At 39.4% G+C, this 21,989-nt stretch overlaps 1 protein-coding gene across 10 annotated transcripts in view; it reads right to left on the bottom strand.

Moving 5' to 3' along the window:
- Positions 1-16,769, bottom strand: part of LOC146525060 (C-myc promoter-binding protein-like) — an 81,786-nt gene extending 65,017 nt beyond the window's left edge. For all 10 annotated transcript variants that reach the window (XM_085165946.1, XM_085165953.1, XM_085165970.1 and 7 more), the window contains exon 1: positions 16,523-16,769. The gene's annotated coding sequence lies outside the window, so the exon portion shown is untranslated. The remainder of the gene's footprint in view (positions 1-16,522) is intronic.
- Positions 16,770-21,989: the final 5,220 nt, after the last annotated feature.

Genomic DNA, 21,989 nt, shown 5'->3' with positions numbered 1-21,989 from the left:
TCATCAGCCAGATTAAGTGTTTACTGACAATTGACAGTGATAGTGGACATCATCATTACTATTCCAACGATCCTCTCCACACAGACAAGCATAAACACACTCGACTATCACTAAATCAAATTTAACATGCATTTGTAATGACCAGGGTTTTAATAGTTTTGCAATTTTCATTAGTTTTTATTTTTATTTAGTTTTGACTTCAGATTTTCAATTTTATATCAGTTTTAATTATTTTTTACCAATTGTTTGCTAGTTTAGTTTAGTTTTTATTTTTTGAAAATCCTTAGTTTCAGTTTAGTTTTGATTAGTTTCAGTTATAGTTTTAGTTGTGTTTGCAATAATTAAGTGTAACAAAATCCCAGTTTCATCATATCAGTCATTCTCTTCTGCTTATCCTTGGGTATGTTGCTATTCCAGCTACCATACTGCACCCTGGACAGGTCGCCTGTCTGTCGCAGGGCTAACATGCAGAGACAGACAACTCACATTCCCACCTATGGGTTCTTTAAATAAATAAATAAAGGCAGATGAACAACCATTGATACCAGGCAACTATAAAATGTATATCTTGGCCCCAATGAGACTATTAACTCTCGCAGCACCGGGTGTTCGTAATTGTGGTTCAAGTGAATTAAATAAACTTTTTGAAGGTAATTGACTCACACAGTTGTGTAGATATCCCCGTCCTGTTGTCTCGGGATGCATCACGCTGCCTTGCCTGGGGTTAGCTTCTGTTTTCTGGGGATGAGGGTTGAGTGTGCTCCCTTACCTTCTCAAGCTAAGCTAGGTTAGCCTTCTTGTGTGAGCTTTTCAAGTGCACTTTAAGGTTTGTGGGATTTTTTTCCCTTTAGAAATGTCCCTCATAATTTGTCTCTTTCCACTACAAGACACTTGCTTTATCCAAAACACAGTCATATTCAAAGTAATCCCAAATTGGACTCTGGCGCTTTCTCCCGACTTTTCCTGACAGGATTCTGCGGACGGAGTAGCAACACAGACGACTCGACTAACGTACTTGCCACCTGCTGGCATAATGAGACACAGCAAGAAAAAAATCTGGAAACTAAACTTCATTTTCACCCTTGACTCTTGTATGACACGCACACATCAATGAAAACTAAACACATTTTTGCTATAAATTCAGTTAATTTTAGTTAGTTTTGTGAACACTCATTCCAGTTTTAGTTAGTTTTCCTTTTTTTGTTTTTATTTTTATTTCCGTTAACGAAAATGTTTTTTCACTTCTAGTTTTCATTATTTCGTTAGTTTTCGTTAACGATAATAACCTTGGTAATGACGCTAGTTCATTTTACAATAGGGCTCATTCGCTTGGTCAGCAGGTGGCGGTATCCTCGTACACTGGGGAGTAAACTGCCATTAAACGAAACAGAAGAAGAATAAATCTGCACATGCGCGGTACGGACCGGGTAGACCCGATTTGTACGGTCCGACTTTCCACGTGCGCAGTAAGGATCGGGGAGTCCTGATCCGTAACTATCGTTTTATTTTTCGTTTTTGTCTACATTATATTGAAATGTTTCATTACTGCAAACAATTTAAGCGATACTTAATATCCTTAACATCTTAACAGATACTCTAACCCGTAACTATCGTAAAATGCTTGGGCCGGAAGTAGACACCTTTCGCACATGCGGGGTACCGATCGGGTTTCCGGTACGGATCGCGTAGTGACATACCGGACACAGCTTCTTCTTCTTTGGGGTTTAACGGCAGCTGGCATCCTTGTACATGCAGTGCTGCCATCTTCTGTTTCAGTCCGTTATTACACTCTTAAATCCTACTACTTATTCCTTATTCGACGATTTTGATAGTAGAAGTAATGGTGACTAGTTGACTAATCGCCCTAGTTCTATGTTACTTTGATCCAGCACTACAGTGGTTGCTGACTTTCTGCTATTTAAAGACTGCTGTGCCCATTTTCAAGAAAAACAACAACACATAAACAGAAAAAAAGAAGAAGAAAAAACCTAGTGGAATCAGTGACACAGAGTGAAGTGTATTTGCATTTAGCCAAAGACCAAAACACTTAATAGTGTGAGGTGAGACCGTGGCACATCTAAAGGGAGCAGATGTTGAATCTTTGCTTAAAATGGATCATTTCACATGCACTGCTACATTGTTTTAGAAGCTAAGGTGGGTCCAGGTTCGAATCTGACCCACGGCCCTTTCCCTTCTTTCTCTCTCCCTCTGCTTTCCTGTTACTTTTCAATGTAACTAGCAAATAACGCCAGAAATTTTTTTAAATCCAACTGTATTAAGATGTCAAATTTGCCAGCTTCTTTATTCCCTTTTTAACTTTTAACTGCTTTATAGTTAAAAGGTGCTTTTATATATGTAAAAATGCTAACAGGAGCAGCTGCCTAGTAAGATCCATTATCTAACTTAATGGTTGCAGCTATTGTCAAAAGAAAAATAATCCTGGTGCTTAGAAACACAGTGTTTTAACTCACACCCAGGGAACTGCTGTTGTCAATATACTAGTGAGAATTATAACAATTACATTAGACAGATTTTTGGGTAGCCTTGGACTGTGGTTATGTAGTCTCAGCCTGCCTCGCTAGCACAAGCCCATCTCTTCAGGTCAATGTGAAACAATGCCTTTACCGGCAGTCTCACTCTTCCCCTGGTAAGTTGTGAAAAGCCACAAAAACAGACTTGGTTCAAGACAGCTGTAATCAGAAGGTGAGAGAACTGTGAGCAGATACAGTTTTTTTTAAGGTTTTCATATAAGACCTATTTTTGCACAGTTGGCCAACATTTCTGTAAAAGAAAAAAGATTCCCTTAGCTGGCAACACAATCAGGGACTATTTCTCACCCGGTTGCATCTCATTGCAACCAGATTGTGTAATCCAAGAGTTTTGCTCAATTTAATTGTGAATAATTCAACTGGACAAGGCCTGTGATTCCAACCATATGCAGTAAGAGGGTGTGGGAAGGGAGGTTTAATTAGCAGGGTGTGTCAGCTTGTATAAATGCATTGGCTCAGGGGAAAAGGTGAAAAAGCTGCCAGCTCTAGTCTATGTGATGCTACATGAGCAAGACTCCAGCTGCCACTAAAACTACATAAAGCAGTGCGAGGGACTGTTCTTATTCACCTCATCATGCAAGAACAGTGTAAGTTGAGAAGAGATTAAAGTGATAAAATCTTTCCCTATTCTGGCCTCACTGACTCCTCTTACATCTGCGCAAAACATTTCTTTGTGACGCATGACATTGTACTGACAGAAAAGAACCACAGACATAAAAAACAACTAAATCTTTTTTTCTTTTAATATTAAATGATTTGGAGTAAAGTTTGGAGAGTGGAAGCAGATGGAGCAGGACTTTTTAACCTAATGAGTAGTTCTAACTTAGGTTTAGCTGTTATGGGCTGTTATGGGTAGAGAAAGCTGGGTGTTTATTGGCATCATGTAATGATCTTTGTAGGGGCAATGAGCAAAGCTTATATGCAAACAAAGGCCGATGTGAGAATTTTTTTTTTTGGTTGTCCCTTCCAGCTATTGACAGATGGCGAGAAAATGCTGTGTTCACTGTGTTCTAGTTCTTACACTCGAATTACAAAATGCATCATACCTCCTTGTTTTCTCATTGTGGGAAACAAATGAGAAGGCTGCCACAGCGTGCAGCGCTGATGTTCTGTGCCAAGAGATGTCTGGCCAAAGGCAGAAGGTGGTCCTTCCATTACTTAGACGGCATCGAGACTGTTCTGTTATATTTACCTTGAGGCGGTGGCGATCAACGGGAACAGAACAGGTTAAACAAAGAGTGACCAAAGCCGCTCCGAGGGCCACACATCTGCACTGCATCCTGAGTCCAAGACCACAGTCTGCATTTCAACTTCCTGCCCAACACACAGAGCGGGCTCATAAATGTTCCTGGGACACTCACATTACAACACATTGGTGAAACACTCAGAGGACAGGATGTGGAGCATGTGCTCACTTCTCTTTCAGAAACATGTACTTGGAAGTTGATGACAGTGTAAAGTAGGACGAAACCACTGCAACACTGAACCTTTGAGTAAATGGTTTAAATTGTTACTGCACAGCCTCACATAGAGCTAAGCACCGACTTTATTTTTTCAACCCTGCAGTTTGCTGCTTGAAAATGAAATCTGCAGTGGGACACAAACACACATTTCTTTTGTACTTTCATACCTTACAACTCTCTCTGCCTTTAAAAGTGCACATGTGTCTATGTGTGGAAAGGTTAACGGGGTGCCAGACAGGATGAAGAAGACATGCGGCAAATATGAAGTTATGTGCATAAGCGTACAGCCACAAACTGTGGCACATGCCACTGTGTGCCCTCTCACAGTAACACCATCACCACACAGCACCTACACTATTTACCAAATCTGGGTCCCGACAACTTTGACATACAAGTATAAGGGCTGCCATTTTGCCACAAAATGATAAGGATGGGACTTCCAGGTGGTGATCCAAACACAACAAGGGCACTGAGAATGGTGAACTACTTCCTGAGGATTGTGTATGGTTAAACCTATGCAGTCTAAAGCATCTAGAACAGTCAGTAAGATTAGAAAAATGCTATGTAACTGCAAATACATGTCGCATTTCACAGGCAAAATAAAAAGCAGAAGCTAAAATGCTCAATATACACAATTTTCTTTACTGTGGAGCAACAGTACAAACCAGTGCACCGTGTATAAAAGAGGGTGGAATAGCACAGAGTGTCAACCAGTCCAACCACTATCCTGTTTCTTGCCTCTCACCGCTGTTTTATTGGCCCAGGAGGATTTTGCATGAGACTCAACTGACATAAACCAGACTTGGGTATTGTTTCATGGATCACTCACACAAGTACAGTTAACTCCACACTTATTACAAAAGTGTAACAGAAAAAAGATGCTGACCTAATTTATTTCAGTTACATGAGCACAAAGCAGAGGGCTCTGCAGTGTCACCTCCCTGTTTGAATGACTACAGAGACACACGACGGGCCAAAGAATGACACTCATCCTTGCCATGCTGTCAGTCTGCTAAAAATACAAGCCAAAGCAGTAGTATCATGGCACATCAAGGCAAACGTTACATAAGGATTACATTTATATACAGTGCATATGTAGGACTATTGCGGACGCCCACTGAAATGAGCCTCAATTGTTTTCCTTGCCTGCCCTATATTTTAAGAATAGAAGAAGTCGACACTGCTGACTGAGTAGCAGTGGAAACACAGGTGATAGAAGGAAGAAGCATTTGTTTATTTCTAAGTTCCTGTTTTCATGAAGCCATCAGTGAAATGTGGCTGTGAGGATCTATGGAGTATGAAACGCGGTGCTGCCAAGATGTGAAGCCCAGAAACTTAGGCTACATTCACACTGCAGGCGAAAGCGCATCAAATCAGACTTTTTTGACCCTATGCGACCCATATCCGATCATGGTATAACAGTGTGAACAGCACAAATCCGATATTTTCAAATTCGATCTGGGTCACTTTCGTATGTGGTCCTGAATCCGATACATATCTGATGTTTTAGAAAGCGACTGCTGTTTGAATGGTCATGTTGCATTAAATCCATCTTTTACGTCACTGACACAAGACAGACGCCAATTATCAGCGCTGGAGAAGCACCCAAAAAGACATCACAAACGCTTCCTGGCCATCCCATGTAGATGTTAGTGAAACAGTTGGGAAGACAACGGTGGAGAAACGTGAACATTTTATTTGTACTGTATAATCTGCAGATTCTGACAGACATTTCCAACTATAATTTGAAGCACCGCTCCTCTCTAAAACAGCAATAAGGATAATTATTAGGCCATTTGTAAATGACAAAATAACTTTATAACTTAAAGCAAAATTGGGAAATGTAAAGTCCGAAACAAGTCTTTATACTAAGGGCCATCAGTCAAACAATACTGTTTGGTCTGGGTCTAAACAGAGCGCGTTGTGTTTGACGTCTTCTTTTGCACATGCGAGCCGCTTTGAGGGCCATGAACGGTTCACACTAGAGCGCGTTTGCTGTCATATTTTATTTGTAGTGTGAACAAGCAAACAAAAAAATCGGATTTGATCAAAAAAATCAGACTTGAGCATTAAGACTTGCAGTGTAACGTAGCCTAAGACATGAACTTCACTTTTTTTTTTTTTTTAGCAAATAGAGATTATTTAAAGTGCTGACTAGGCATAACAGAACAAAACAGTCTTACTGTATACAATACTGCATAAGCCTGTGGACTTTTTTAAAATGCATAGATCACTGGACTTCCCCACGGGAGATGCATCCAAAAGATGCAGAGCTGTGACTCACATGGCGGCTGGCGCGTATGAATGAAAAACTGCATCACTATTTAAGTGGCCTAATCCAAATATTTTAATTCGCTGGCCGCCCTAATTTGCCCCTGGCAAGACTGACCTGGAAGGAAAGCTTGAGGTAAACGCCCAGTGAGAGAGAAGTCCAAGCAATTCCTCCTATCATAAAAAGCAGAGATTGTTTAGGCCACAAATCTCTTTAAAGGTCACTGGAGCCCCTCACTGCACTAGAAAATGTATTTATGTCATTTCTGAATTATACATGACATTGGTTCATTTATCACAAATGCCTCGATTTCTCCCAAGACTTTGCAAGCTATTTGTCTTTGTGAGTACTGCCATGGTTAACTTGCTTTAAAGGTACTTTGTGCTGTGACTCAGCTTAAGGAAGATTATCTGGGTTTTGTGGTTCTGTCCGATTCTTGACAGTAATCAAGAATCAGAGAAAAGCACCACAGGCTGAGAACATTCAAACTTGGTCACATGACCGGCGTGGAGCCAGAGACATAGACAAAGCTTCCCAGCCCAAACTCGCTGACTCGTAATCACAATAGGAGTTCTGGGAGGAGTTCGATAAGCTGTCCAGGCCCAACAGGCGTTGCACAAGGATTTAGTTTAAGGCAACGTGACAGGGGAATGATTTCCAGCTGTCCAGACTTAGCAATGAAACTGGCGAAAAGGGCCTTTGTCAATTGAGGCTCCATTGGGCCAGCCTCTGCACACCAGCTCCAGCTGTATAGACATCTAGCATAGGCAGCCACAGCAGGGCAGACACGTGGAGGAGGTGAAAAGGAATGTGCTTGAGAACATAAACACAAGCCAGTAGGAAGTCGAGCATCTGCTTCTAGTTAAGTCCAGAGGGGTGGGCGTTTGGCTATTCTGCATCCAGGTCGTGTAGCATAGCAGAGGAAAGATAACCTCTGTGAGAAATAGCATTTTCCACGTCCACTGTAATCTCTACACCTTACTTATTACCTAACCTTGTCGACCAGCCTCGGAGAAACTCAACATGAGCGGTTTCATGTTTCTGTAAACACCTGAAACCCCTGAGTAAGATGCTGGCATTTCTTCATTTTACAAGTGCTCCAACTCCAAGAATAATCAAAAGAATACAAATCACCAAAACTAATATCAAACCATATACTCACCGATAAATGAATAACTTTATCATTTTAAGTTTGTCCAGAATGTATTTACTACCTTCCACACTGGCAGATAAGCACGTTCTTCCTGGAATCACTGTCACTGTAATTACTAAACAGCTAGCACTGAACATGCACTTAAACTGCAATTAGACTAAGTGAATGGGTGTATGTGTGTGTACAGAGAGGAGACATTATGCATAAGAGATAGCTGCTATCCATTAACCCTTCTTCAACACAGTGTATTGTTAATTAGGCAGGTGACAATTTGTCAGATTGGTGTATTTTTGTGTGTTTGCATGTTTAAGCAGCAAATAGGTTTTTGTTTTCACAAGCTCAAACAAAATTTCCCTCAGAGATTAATAAAATCAGCAATATACAAAGAGGCATCATTTAGTTAAACAGGCACAGACATTCACCTTGTTTTAATTCCAAGTTGACATACACATAGAAAAAAGGTGGACAAAATTACAAAAGCCAGGAGGGCTATTCAGACCTATTTTAGCGAGTACATGCTAAAAAGAGTGAGACAAATGGAGGATCCTAAACTCTTATTTTGAGCCAGGAACACATTACACTGGACACAAATGGAGGTTAAAACATTACGATTCACTAAGATGGAGGATTGGGCTCTGACAGTTAACATAAAGAGCAGATATTGTATTGCAGCAAAATAAAGATTTCTACAGGAGTTATATATACGCTGAATTTTCAAACACCATTTTATATCTTTTTAATACATTACTGAATACATTTAATAACACTTCACAGTCCTGATGCATCCTCTGATTTTCCATCATGAGTTCATACTCATGATGGAAAATCAGAGGATGCATCACAGCCTGGGGTTATTCTTTTCTTGCATTATCCAGTGGTATATGAAGCAATTACTACAATGATAACAGTTTTTTATGGTCACCTGAACCTGGAACACTAAAACTGACACTTGGTCACAGTCACTGAGTTTCATGGCATGCTAATAATAACAACTGTTAAACACCAACTGGTGACTGAGTGAAACCAAAAAGGATTCAACTGCTCCCTGAGGCACAGTTCAAAAGCCCCATTCACATATGACCTGGCTTGTTCTACATCAGAGCTGATAGCTGGCTCACACCGTGCGTATTCCAATATACATTTGCACAGGGAAACTTGTTATTTGTTTTGTTTTATTTTGTCAACATCATTTGTGAATCAGCAGTATCCTTGGCTCCTATTTGTTCAGCCACTACGCTTAAAGCTGAGTGCAGTTTAACTCTATGCTTGTGACTTTTGCATAGCTAATACATGGGTTATCTCGTATATCACCGCTACAAGTTGCTGAATTTCAGTGACATTCCCCAGTATCTGCTCTCTGCGTTGCTGCTAATCTCTTCCAGTGTGTATGCAACTAATACTTACTTAAGACGAGACGTAATTCTTTTTAACACTTTTCAAATCCTGCAGATAGACTGATGATCCATGAGAAGCCACAAAGATCACCTCACAGCTATAAACGGTGTGGTGTGATTCCAACTAGCCCCACAGGTTGTCATGAATACTGCATTACTGTAATTATTGTTAGAGTAGGTTATTGTATAAGTACGTTTAGTTATATGGTTAAATACGATGTGTGACTTACAATGCCAATTTTGAAATCAAAAGTTTCAAGCCGGAAGCCTCAGAAGCTGTTTGAATAAAGGAATCTTAATTTGACACAATAAATTTTTTTTGCCTGTAGGATATTAGATGAATGAATTATTGTAGAATCATTTACAGATTTTTTTTGCTGTAATTGACTTGGTTTATGTTTGTACTGAGGCTGTGCTATGAAAGTTCTATTTTCTTTGCAAGATCATTATCAAGAGCATCTCAAAGGTCAGTTGATATTATACTACTGTACAGTTATAGCTTCATTAGGCATCTGAATCCACAGAAACTTCCACCGTAAATCTTCATTTACTTTCACTTTAATGCTTATATCCTCCAACATTATCACCACAGGAAGAACAGAGATGGGACTTCCTGTGCCTGCTATCAAAAAGATAACAGAATAAAAACCATATCAGCTTCTGAAGCACACAACAAGTATACCGTCAAACAAGCATCAAGGTTAAAGAATGTAAAAATGTGCTGCTTTGTTCAAGAAAGAGAGGTCTCCAGAATAACGTCTAGATATCAACTTAAATCTTCCATATTAGGCACTCGACAAAGCAGGAGAAGCGTGTTCAAGCAACATTTTATTCACAAATACTTTACATGTGTCCATAAAGTAGCCAGTCATAATGCACAGCGACAGACCGTGGCGCAGATTGTGGACTTTATATTGGCAAGGTTAGCAATCTAGGCCCTGCTGTGACTAACCTATACCAAGAATGAATATGCTAATGGCACTGTAAGGTGCCTCAGCATAAACGCATTGGAGAGCATAGCAAGTACCTGGAAAAACTTTGTGCAAAGTCTTGACCTAAATTTCAAAGGATGTTTTTAAAATGCAGCTAAAGTTTAAGGCAACCTCTCAGTGATGCGTTCGTTATGGATGATTAAACTCAAGCCATGATGGATGGGGATGTAGCAGCATGAGACACAGCAGTAACAGACTTTACCTGCTGGCAGCTGATACTATTAACCTCAATATGTGATTATAGACAAGGGGGAGAAAAGTTATGAGGCAAAAACAGACAAAGACAGACTAAATAGCAGTCTAAACTAAGGATGGCCACATGTCTGAGAAAGCATTTTTTCATAGTATTGCCACAAGGAAGTGTCGCAACATGTCTCCATGTAGACTGTATACAATAGAGCTCAAAATATTTTTTCCAGAAAACCCTGGAAGTAAATAATTGGTATGAAGAGCTTTATTGTTCCAAACAGCCTGAACTCTCTTAGGCAGGATTCTTGTCTTTTCTTTAAGTAGTCTTCAGAAAATGTTATCAAGGCTTCTTGAAGGACATTCAAAATTGCATCTCGAATGATGGCTGACTTTTGTTCTTTCTTAAGTTGACACCAGACTGCTTCAATAATGTTGTGGTTTGGGCTCTGGGGAGGTCAAATATTCATGGATCATCGGTATACTGATTCTGATGATCAGGGGCAGATTTAAATGATTAATTCTGATTAATCAAAAGCCAGTAATACACATCTTACTTAAAAAAATCCTCTCTTTTCCTGAAAAACATTCAGATCTAAACCCAGTTCAGAATATTTTTTTCAACTTTCAGTTTTAACCACTATATCTGCAAATAGCTAAAGAACTGATCAAGATTTTAGTCAAGCCACTTTATCTGCCAATCTTTAATCAATAAATTTGCCCCACATTGTGGTTCCAGTGAATAGTGAAGTGACTTCATGTCTTTATTTCTGCACTCAGTGTCCCACTTAAGGAATGCTTCACTGCAGTCTGATTTTGGCTATAGTGCCTTAGATATCAGATAAACCCATTTGCCGAGGTTCCTGCACACCTTATCTTTCATTGACAGGTTTTGCTCTCCATCTTGGTGACATGCTAACAACTGCAGGCTGCAATTTAAGCATGAAGTGTAACTGGGGAAAAAATAGCTGCGGGGTGGTGAAAGAACTCTCTCACCTTTAATGAATTTCAAGATCATAGTTTAATATACAGATATCAAAGTATAAACTAGAATCACTTGCCCCTGACTGCAGTCTTATATGTGATGTTACCTTCCTGGCTCTGTGTACAGTATTATCACAAGGAAGTGCTAATGCAGAGCCTTGTGGGAATTAAATAGCATGTCTCCAGGAAACCTGATCTTTCAGACCTGCCTTGTCTCCCAGCCTGATCTTTTAATTCCCTGTTTGGCAGAAAAGCACTCTTAAGGGTCTGACTTGGTCTTCAAGTCACATGCATTTGTTTGCATTCCTTTATATTTTATTGTTTTCATGTTTTTTTGATTTTCAGCTTATTCACTTTCGAGTCTGGCAGTTTTGTTCTGGAGTTCTGGCAGTAACATCTTTATTGTTTTTGATAGGCACAGGTCTGAATATTGAGACGAAACTGGGAGAATAACCTTGTACCCTTGTGAAATCAGCAGGCCACACAGCAGCAGCAGCACAACAATGTGAGAACCAGAAAATTACAGCCTTCATTGGTCAGGCACTGACTGTGGCAAGCCTACGCTCAACATAGTTTTAGTTCAATCTGTTAAAGGGAAAGTTTATTCAAAGTGGAACAGAGCAGAAAAATACAGATCTTTAACGCTTGTGATTGCAGGCCCATCCATATAAAACGAAAACTAAACATGCAGTTTGCTATCATCTTTTAATTAGCCGGTATTATTAACTGACTGACTGACTTTTGCCTCTCTAATGTTAGTCTGATATAAATTAGCGCTATTTTTAAGCATTACTGTGTGTATGTGTGTGATGTCAGCTGATGTTGTCAGCCAACATCAGCTGAGTCATCACTTCTATACTTCTATACAAGTGACGAATCTCATATAGGCTACAATATTAAGCTGCTTAGCCCTGCCTGGAGACACTGTGCATCTGCAAGTATCTTTGCAACCCACCCCCAGCTCAGCTCCTTTTACCTTATAACAGTGTTGTATCTGCTGTCATGAATGCCTGCTCTGTACTGCTTGGGTCTTGCTGCAGCATCTCCCTACTCCAGCTTTCTATAGAACCATACTGGCGATATAAATTACTGCTGATACAAATAATCTTTTTAATTAAAGTTGTCCTGACTAAACTACATTAACCATCATGTTAGACCAGATATGTTTCTTAATAGGCAAAATGTACTGGAATAAGGGTCTGCCACTTTTGCAAAAAAAACAACAACAAAACCTTCATAACAAAAAAGGCAATTGCCTAACATTGTGTTTCTTTTTATTTTGCCTTTCCACTCATATTCTCATAATTCTTCACTTATATTTTTGTGAAATTGAAGCAAAAGCACTAAGAAGCAATTTGTTGCTTCACAACCCACCCCTTCAGCCTGAGTACCTTTCCAGCTCTCCACTCTCACTGTAGTGAAATGTGATTAGCTCAATTTACACATATAGCCAACTGCTGGATAACTTTACATGGAGAAAAAGTACCAGCATCCGAACTGAGAGAAATGAATTTTTGTATTCTGACAGATGACTTTCCTGGGTGCTATGAGCTCAGTTCCCAAATTTTAGTGTAACACCAGATGCCACCCACCAACTGAGGATACATCCTGCCTTTTTTCCCTGCAGACAACGAGTCTGAGCTTACAGCTAATTAGTGTTTGTGGATGGTATTCCCTGGGAACATGTAATCCTACTCTCACTTGTTCAATGTGCACATTGATAGCAGCAGCATTTTCTTTTCCAGCTGCATCTTCTTTTGGCTTCTGTACATTAAGCTGGAAACATTATCCTCTTACATTAAAAAATGTAGTGGTTTGCCTTCCTAAGAATTGAACTTTTTCATAAAATGCCAAAAAGTACAATTGCAATATAGAGCCAAAAGATGGTGCCTACTTCCTTTGTGTTGTCTTGAGCTAAAGTGGAAAGCTGCACACGGACACTTATTGTTTTTAGATTCTTATTAGGGTCTGAGTGTAGACCAATCTCTGAACTAAAAAGCTAACCTAGAGCCCATGCTTGGTAAACCAACCACATGCTGCAAATTTTCTTTACCAACACATTAGAGACTGTGCGCACTGATTATCTAAAAGCTAATCCACCACCTATTGGCTGCCAATAATCCTTCGTCTGACTATACTCACTGACTTGATGTTTTCTGGCTGTTGTAAAAAAAAAAAAAAAAAAAAAAAACTGTCCTAAATAGTTTTTTTTGCCAGCTGGAAATGAAACATTTATAAAACATGCACTGATACATGGGGAAAAATATATGTAACCACTGAATATTGGTGAAATATTGATAGAAATAATATGAAATAAGATGGCATTTATAAATGTGAATGGTATATTTAAATAGTATAAAAGATGGACGTAGCTTTGGGCTCTGAAAAACCAAGCAAAGAAATGCCTTAAATCTGCACCCATGGGTGATACCCATGACTTGCAGTCTTATATAAGACTGTAAACACCTTCCTGAGCCCATGAGTTTATGGGCTCAGTCTTACATTTCAGGTTATACTCTGTGACATGTTAAAACAACTGGTGTTTCTAATGGTGGACTATGCAAGGTATGCTCATTGGCTGATGACTTGTGACTGATAAATTACTAGGTAAGTTCTTTGTAAGACTTTTTTTTCCACTGTAACAAAATTGCAGATAGGTCAGTGGCAGTCAGTGAGGCAAACATCAGCCAATACTGAAGAATACTGAAGCGACTCTGTTAAATCTTTACATTCATGAATGTGGAACCAGCCCTCACTTTAGATTTGGGAGGCAGACCTTCTAGATTGCTCTACCTTCTAGATTCGGCTTACGACTTACCTTTTTGATAAAGATTACAGAGTAGGGGTGGATCAGGGGACCCTGACTCCTCCCTCAGTTATACTGCAATAGGCCGGGGCTGCTGGGGGCTTCCCATAATGCACTGAACTGAGCATTTTTTATTCACTCACAATTTTTCCCTCTCCATGTATTTATACATCACTTTGCACTTAATCATAAGTAATTATTTATCTCTGGCTTTCTTCCACATTGTGCCCTCCCCTCAACCCCAACCAGTCACCACACAAGACTGCCCCTCAATCAGACTGGTTCTGCCGGAGGTGTCTTCCTGTTAAAAGGGAGTTTTTCCTTCCCACTGTCACCAAGTACTTGCTTATAGTTGGTGGTTTCATTGTTGGGTTTTCTCTGCATTATTGTCTTTATTGGTCTTTACCTTACAATGTAAAACACCTAGAATAATGTGTTGTTGTGATTTAGTGCCATATAAATACAACTGAACTGAATTAAATAGTTTTATGTAAGTGTTTATTCATTGTTGATATTCTTAGGGAAACTATAGCATACAACATTTTTTTTAAAGTATGTGTTGTATATTGTCCACGTGCAAGAACTTGTGCACTGTGTTCACATGGGTCAGGTTGCTTCATTAACATCTTTTCTCTTTGAAAGTCAAAGAGTTCCTTCTTAGACTCACCTATCATGCATCAATTCACAGTCCTGCAGAAATCACCAGAGAGATGGAGAGGACAATTTCAAAAGCGTGACTGTCATTTATTTTCAGCATCTTTTTCACTGTCTCTCTATTCTATTCAGCCACCCTTGCTATAACTCTATCCAACTGTATAAGCCACAGTTGAATCCAACATCTCAAAGCTGAATATAATTATAGGAATATTTGGGGGCTCATTAGTAACCCTTCTACGTCAGCATTAACGTTAGTGAAAAGGTGCTGTCCCAGGCACTTGAAGAAACTCACTTTGGGCAACAACCTTCTGTTTATTCATTAACTTTACTGTAGCAAATCCTTAAAAGCCTCTAATCTTCACTGTGTTTTCATCACAAAATAAACCCAGGAGAGTGATCAACAGGATTTTTCCATACAGTTTGTGAACCCCAGAAAGGCTTCTCTGTGAGAGTGCTAACAGTGTATCTTCAGGGATACACATAGTTTGTGACAGAAATTGTTGGAAATGTAAAAGAAAAAAAAAATCAATCTGCAACAGGCTAAATTGTCAGACTTGCACTCTGCCAAAAAAGCAGATTCTCCAGTTCAGGCATCTAGAGCTACACTCTGTCACTGACAACTCTGTCAAGTCAAATTGTTTCCTCACTTTGTTTGTTTTCACTGAATTACACAAGATGGGAATGACATGAACCCTGTGCCTCGGGTATTTCAACCATCACCGCCACGAGAGAGAGCACTGTGTGTCAGTTATTTACAGACAGTGGGCTTTAACTCTAGTCAGTACACTGTCTAGCTGTCTGCTCCTTTTTGATGTTTTACTGGCTGTAAACCCTGCAGCTCACTCCAACAATCCAGGCAATTGGTGCATGCTGTTCGGCTCCTCTGTGTCAGGCGACAGCACCTTCTTTTAAACTACGACTTAATTTTCTTCCAGAAGGGTACCTTTCTGCCCTCTTGAGCACATACTGCAAGGTAATAAGGCGACATATAAACATCCTACCAACAGGATGCACAACAACACAATATTCCCATGAGAAATGTCCCATATCAGAGCAAAGAGAATATATGTGGGCTTACAGTTCAGGTTACCTTTCTGGTATGTGGAGCAGAGGTTTTCAAATGACAGGCTTTCTGTCACATGTGTGATTTGATCAGACTTGTCCATCTCATGCTATGGAAAAACACTAGGAAAGGATGTAAGTGGGATTTTCTTTTTTTTTTTGAGGGGGGGTAGACCTCCAGAATGTCAAACGCCAGTGGCTGCCACTGCTGCTCCTGTCTGATGTCTGACAGACTACACCAGCACCACTCCTGGTATGGGTCTGACAGCATTTCTCTGACAGAAATACGTGTAAGGATTTGCACATTAACAGCAAACATGTCCCATCAAACTTGCACGTTTGCAAACCCGCATTAGCACACTCTCATCACCCTTCACCAGTCATGAAATCTCTCACCACCACACAGCTTAGTGAAAACCACTGACATACCCTCCGGTCCAGGTTGCAAATCCTTCACATAAAACATAGGAAAGACTGTCCGTGCACTTTCTACGCCACTGCTTAACAGCAAGGCTAAATGAGAGGTGTCCCCCCCCCTCCTCCCCCTCATACAAAGCCGAACAACCTAAAATATCCTCAGGCAACGGGGTGCAAACGGAGAGTGTTTTGGGTTATTTTTAGCTCGCTCGTGGGGTAAATCAGACATTTCAGCGGATCGTTTGAGGCTTGACGTGCTTTGACTGGCTGTTATTTCGTTCACGGTGACTAAAATGTTCCCAGATTTTAGCGATGAGTGCAAACAACCTGTGGCACATACCTAGATGTCGAGAAGCGGGGAAAGCATGGGAGTCGTATTGGTTCAAAAGCTGCGAGAGTGAATTGTCATTATTGACAGATAAAACATAAACAAATGTCAACAAACACATACACGAATTAGGTGACAGGGCTAGCATAAGGGATTTCCAGCTTGTTCGAGCACTAAGTTAGCAGCCTGCAGCCGTTCGGTAAATCCCTCAACACGCCAAGCAGCCAGTCAGGGTAACGGTTCATCATTTCGCACTTACCCCGCTTGTGAACGTCAGATTAGTCCTCACACACAACTTCGGACGGTGTCTGGCTTCTAACGACGCTGTTGCATTACAGAAGGTGAGATGAACGGTGCGGGATGTGTTGTTATTGTGTTTTTCTCCACCTCAGAGTCTAACTGTTAGCTGTCCAACCGACCGAGGCTGCTTCTCCTGTCACTCACTGTGCCGAGCCGGCTGTCCGCTCCGCCGCCATCTTGGTTGTGATGGGAATCCGCCAACACACACACACACACACACGCTTCTGTCACTTCAGAGGACGTTTAAGTGACTTGCAGTCATTCCCGGGAGACCCACGATAAGAGACTGACCAGAGGTGGACTCAGGACTTTACTGCTATGTGAAAAACATTATCATCACACTGTAAAAACAGAATATTTTAAAATTAATTAATTAAAGTCCTCTGTGGAATAGGTTACCTTCAATAATAATAATAATAATAATAATAATAATAATAATAATAATAATAGGAAAATTATTACAAAACAATAGAATAGAATAGTTCCTTTATTGTTATTTTGCTTGCTCCACACCAACTGTGCAGGAATAAGATATAAATAGTAAGACAGGAGGAATAAATGACTAATAGGAGAAATATATACAATCAAGGGGGCTATATAGAAACTAGATGAATATATACAAAACAAGAGAAAGGCACTCACAATAACAGTAATATTAACGATAATAATACAAGTATTTAAAAAAACATTACTAAAAACTGCTTTTTAAAACTTAATTCAGAATCTAATCAATAAATTAGATTAGTTTAAAATCTCAAAATTCAATTAAAGTTTATTTATCTGGGACCAAATCCAAGCAGCAATTGCCTCGAGGTGATTTATAGTGAAAAGTGAAGAGCAAACAATAGGTGACAGTGGAAAGGGAAAAACTCCCTTTTAAGAGGAAGAGATCTCAGGTAGAACCAAGCTCAAGCTGTCCAAGCTTTCTGACCACCATTTCTGGTGGTCTTGCGCAAGGTAGTGGATAAACTAGAGTGAAGTGATGGTAAAGAGCAGCTAACAGGATAATAAAGGCTGCAATTCAAACGGACACTGATGTCTACAAATATCAACTGTATAAAACACATAGATGCAGCTTCCGGGTCTGACAAGTGAAACCAGTTGAAATGCCTTTAACCTGCTTTTTTTTCTGAGGGCCAGCAGCAGGTAACTCCTCTGGTGTCAAAAGGAAATCCAGTTATACAGAATACTTTGGGAAAAGATCTCTCCGGTCCCAGTTTTTGACCTTAATAAGCATTGTATTGATAAATCTATGATGCAAATTGATCATTTCAAGTATCATTGAATTCAATATAATGCTCATTTTATAAATGGTAGCCACCACTAGAGAAATGAAGGTAGTTAAAGGTATCCTTAATGGCTGGCCTACTATGTGAGTGACAAGTCAGTTTTAACAGCTTTGCAGTTTTAAAACATGCTAGTGGCATCACAGTGGCGTAATGGAGTGATGTTCATATTTTGTAAACATTACCATGTGTACAAAATGCACTTTTACAGCAGAAGATAGGATTTCATGCAGTGTGGGCTGGTTCTTGGTTGTTTTGTCATAGCAGAGTGTTTTTTTAATGATCAGTCTAAAGATATTGGTTGCTAACGCTAATGTTTCTTACACTGTAGTTTGAATAATTATTTCCTAAGGAATTGGATCAATGCATACATTTAGATTTGAGTATGAATAAAGCTGTACTGCTGCTGTATATTGTGTAGGCCCACTGCCCTTTGTGAGTTTACTCACTGAGGAGGCATTTAAGATAAAGTATTATGAAAAATATTATCAGCAGTGCAATTTGTTAGGGGGTATGGGATAGATCAACTTGAGAAGTGTATAACTTAGTGATGCTATCTGTGTCCATGGAAGTATAATAAAACAGGACATGGCCCAGCTGCAAAGTGACATTTAGTTGTGTTAAGGGGCTGAATTTGAATTTATAATGACATTTTTCACAATGACTTAAAACTATATTGGGCTCAGTGTGCTAAGTTTCTGACTGTACAGCATTTTTTTTAATGAGAAATAAAATCCAGCTTTGCATGTATGTTTCTTCATCGTAAAAATTCTTTCATATTGTACATGCTGAGATAACTACCTGTTACCTACTAACTACCAGTTACTACAAGCAAACAGTGTTGAAAGCGCTGCTAAAACCAATAGTACGCTTTTAAAGATTACATTTTGTCACAACCACCAAACTATCCAGGGCTAGATCTGAAATGGATAAGAAGCTAAAGAAGGAAAATGCATGTGAAATATTTTTCTACCTGATACAGTAACAGTGATTAATGAATGTCAGAGAGTTCATTAGTGAAGAGGAGACTGCAGTTTCATCTCCAAGCAGCAAAAGTATGATGCTGGACGTCATCCAAAAACAAGCTTTGTGACTTTTGAAGCAGTGCCATGTGGGAAATGTATTTACGTACCTCTTTTTGATGGGGCCTGTATTTCAGTATGCACTGTGGCAAGTAAAAAGTATACTGGCAAAAGTGTTCAAGATGTGCAGTGCAGGCTTTTGAAATGAAATTCTGAAATAGCTGCAAAACAGAATAAAAATAAGGGAAAACACATAGTTTCGTTATGAAGTACTGGTCATATATGATGCACTTAGGTAACAAAGGTCAAAACAAATGTCAGAGCATGACTTAACACAAACCCGAGATCTCTGCATGCAACACAACCACCTACAATGTAACAACATAATCTCAAAATAAAGAGATTAGAATTCATTCATTCTAATGTAAGTGAGAGCTGAGATTAAAAACAAGAGATCAAAAGAGGAGTTTACAATAAACAACACTGAGAAAAGTGTTTCACAGTTGTAATGGTTATACATAGTTATATAAGAAAGCCCAGCTTTTCCAGAATGTTTTGTCATTTTCAAATTCTACAAAATATATTTAAAATAATGTGACTCATTAGAACATTACAGGTATTGCACTGCAGTGGTTTGTATCATATCTATCTAATAGACTCCAATTTGTGGATGTAAATGGAGAGTCCTCTTCACACACTGAGGTTAATTATGGAGTTCCACAGGGTTCAGTGCTAGGACCAATTCTGTTTACATTATACATGCTTCCCCTAGGCAGCATCATTAGAAGACATAGCATACATTTTCACTGCTATGCAGATGACACCCAGCTCTATCTGTCCATGAAGCCAGATAACACACACCAATTAGTTAAACTGCAGGAATGTCTTAAAGACATAAAGACTTGGATGGCCACTAACTTTCTGCTTCTTAACTCAGATAAAACTGAGGTCATTGTACTCGGCGCTGAAAAGCTTAGAAATATGGTATCTAACCAGATTCTTACTCTGGATGGCATTACCTTGGCCTCCAGTAACACTGTGAGGAACCTTGGAGTCATTTTTGACCAGGATATGTCCTTCAACGCACATATTAAACAAATATGTAAGACTGCGTTCTTCCATTTGCGCAACATCTCTAAAATTAGAAATATCCTGTCTCAGAGTGACGCTGAAAAACTAGTTCATGCATTTATTACTTCCAGGCTGGACTACAGCAATTCATTATTATCAGGATGTCCAAAAAACTCACTGAAAAGCCTTCAGTTAATCCAAAATGCTGCAGCAAGAGTACTGACAGGGACTAGAAAGAGAGAGCATATTTCTCCTGTTTTGGCTTCCCTTCATTGGCTTCCTGTTAAATCCAGAATTGAATTCAAAATCCTGCTCCTCACATACAAGGTCTTAAATAATCAGGCCCCATCTTATCTTAATGACCTTGTAGTACCATATTACCCTATTAGAGCACTTCGCTCCCGCTCTGCAGGCCTACTTGTTGTTCCTAGAGTATTTAAAAGTAGAATGGGAGGGAGAGCCTTCAGTTTTCAGGCCCCTCTTCAGTGGAACCAGCTTCCAGTTTGGATTCGGGAGACAGACACTATCTCTACTTTTAAGATTAGGCTTAAAACTTTCCTTTTTGCTAAAGCATATAGTTAGGGCTGGACCAGGTGACCCTGAATCCTCCCTTAGTTATGCTGCAATAGATGTAGGCTGCCGGGGGATACCCATGATGCATTGAGTTTTTCCTTTCCAGTCACCTTTCTTACTCACTATGTGTTAATAGACCTCTCTGTATTGAATCATACCTGTTATTAATCTCTGTCTCTCTTCCACAGCATGTCTTTTATCCTGTCTTCCTTCTCTCACCCCAACCGGTCGCAGCAGATGGCCGCCCCTCCCTGAGCCTGGTTCTGCCGGAGGTTTCTTCCTGTTAAAAGGGAGTTTTTCCTTCCCACTGTCGCCAAAGTGCTTGCTCATAGGGGGTCATATGATTGTTGGGCTTTTCTCTGTATCTGTGAAGCGCCTTGAGGCGACATTTGTTGTGATTTGGCGCTATATAAATAAAATTGAATTGAATTGAATTGAATTGAACATTAGGACTCGTCAGGTTTTTATTTCTTAGTTAAAACAGGACATGAAATTGTGCGATAGTAGATGTTGATGCTCCAAAAGCAAGCGTTATTAGGGAATACCTGCACTACAGCGTATGTCAGCATTAAATAAATTGAAAGATTACAAATTAGTTTTTCCAAGATACAAAATGAAATTTAACAACAAAAGCAGAACAAATATTGTAAGACACTAGAAAATTGGAAAAGACGGGAATATTAAGGTATTAAAACATGTTTATGATTTAATACCTTAATATTTTCTTAGCACAATTACTCACAGATTCGATATTCAGTTTTATGCTGTTGATCAGAATGATGTAAATGTAGGCGGCAACTTTCAGCAATGTTAATAAATTAACTTTTACAGAAAAACTGTGTCTCATTTGATATAGTTTTATATGGGGCAGGACTTCATCTTGTTAATCAAGACAATAAGAGAAGTCTGATACATATATTATTCTCTTTTTTTTTTTTTCAAAGGTCAAACATTAAACAGCAATCCCAGCCTCCATGGTGATTAGCACTTCTGCCTTTTCACCATCGTACTACCGTCAGCCTTCTCTAAAGGTGCTACATCAGCAAATTTGGTATTTTGTATGCTGTTTCAGCAAACACTCATGAATGTTTTTCTGGGACTTATCTTGAGTTTACCTGTTCTTTACCTGTTGTTTAGATATGAGCAATGCTTGAGACTTTGTAATACAAAGTAACTCCAGGTAGTTGGGTGCTGTCTGATAATTGTGTTTGTCAGCCTTAGAGGGAAAACCCAAGTTGACTCAGAAAGTATTTGTTTCATACGTATTTGTTAAATATGTAAACATAGGGCTGAATTAAGTCAAAGCAGCAAACTGTAGAATTTTTACTTGTTGAATCAGGGACATTGAAAATATTACATTAAAAACAGGCATTTATGGTCTGCTGGAGCCAAAATCTGTGCTTAGGTTTCTCCATGCCGAATTTGAACAGAATTTGAAGTGCTGCTGGCTTCAGTAAAGCTTAATATAGCATCT

The sequence above is a fragment of the Neolamprologus multifasciatus genome, chromosome 1, assembly GCF_963576455.1.
Source record: "Neolamprologus multifasciatus chromosome 1, fNeoMul1.2, whole genome shotgun sequence".
In the NCBI taxonomy this organism is placed as follows: domain Eukaryota; kingdom Metazoa; phylum Chordata; class Actinopteri; order Cichliformes; family Cichlidae; genus Neolamprologus; species Neolamprologus multifasciatus.
This window is presented reverse-complemented; position numbering and strand designations above follow the sequence as displayed.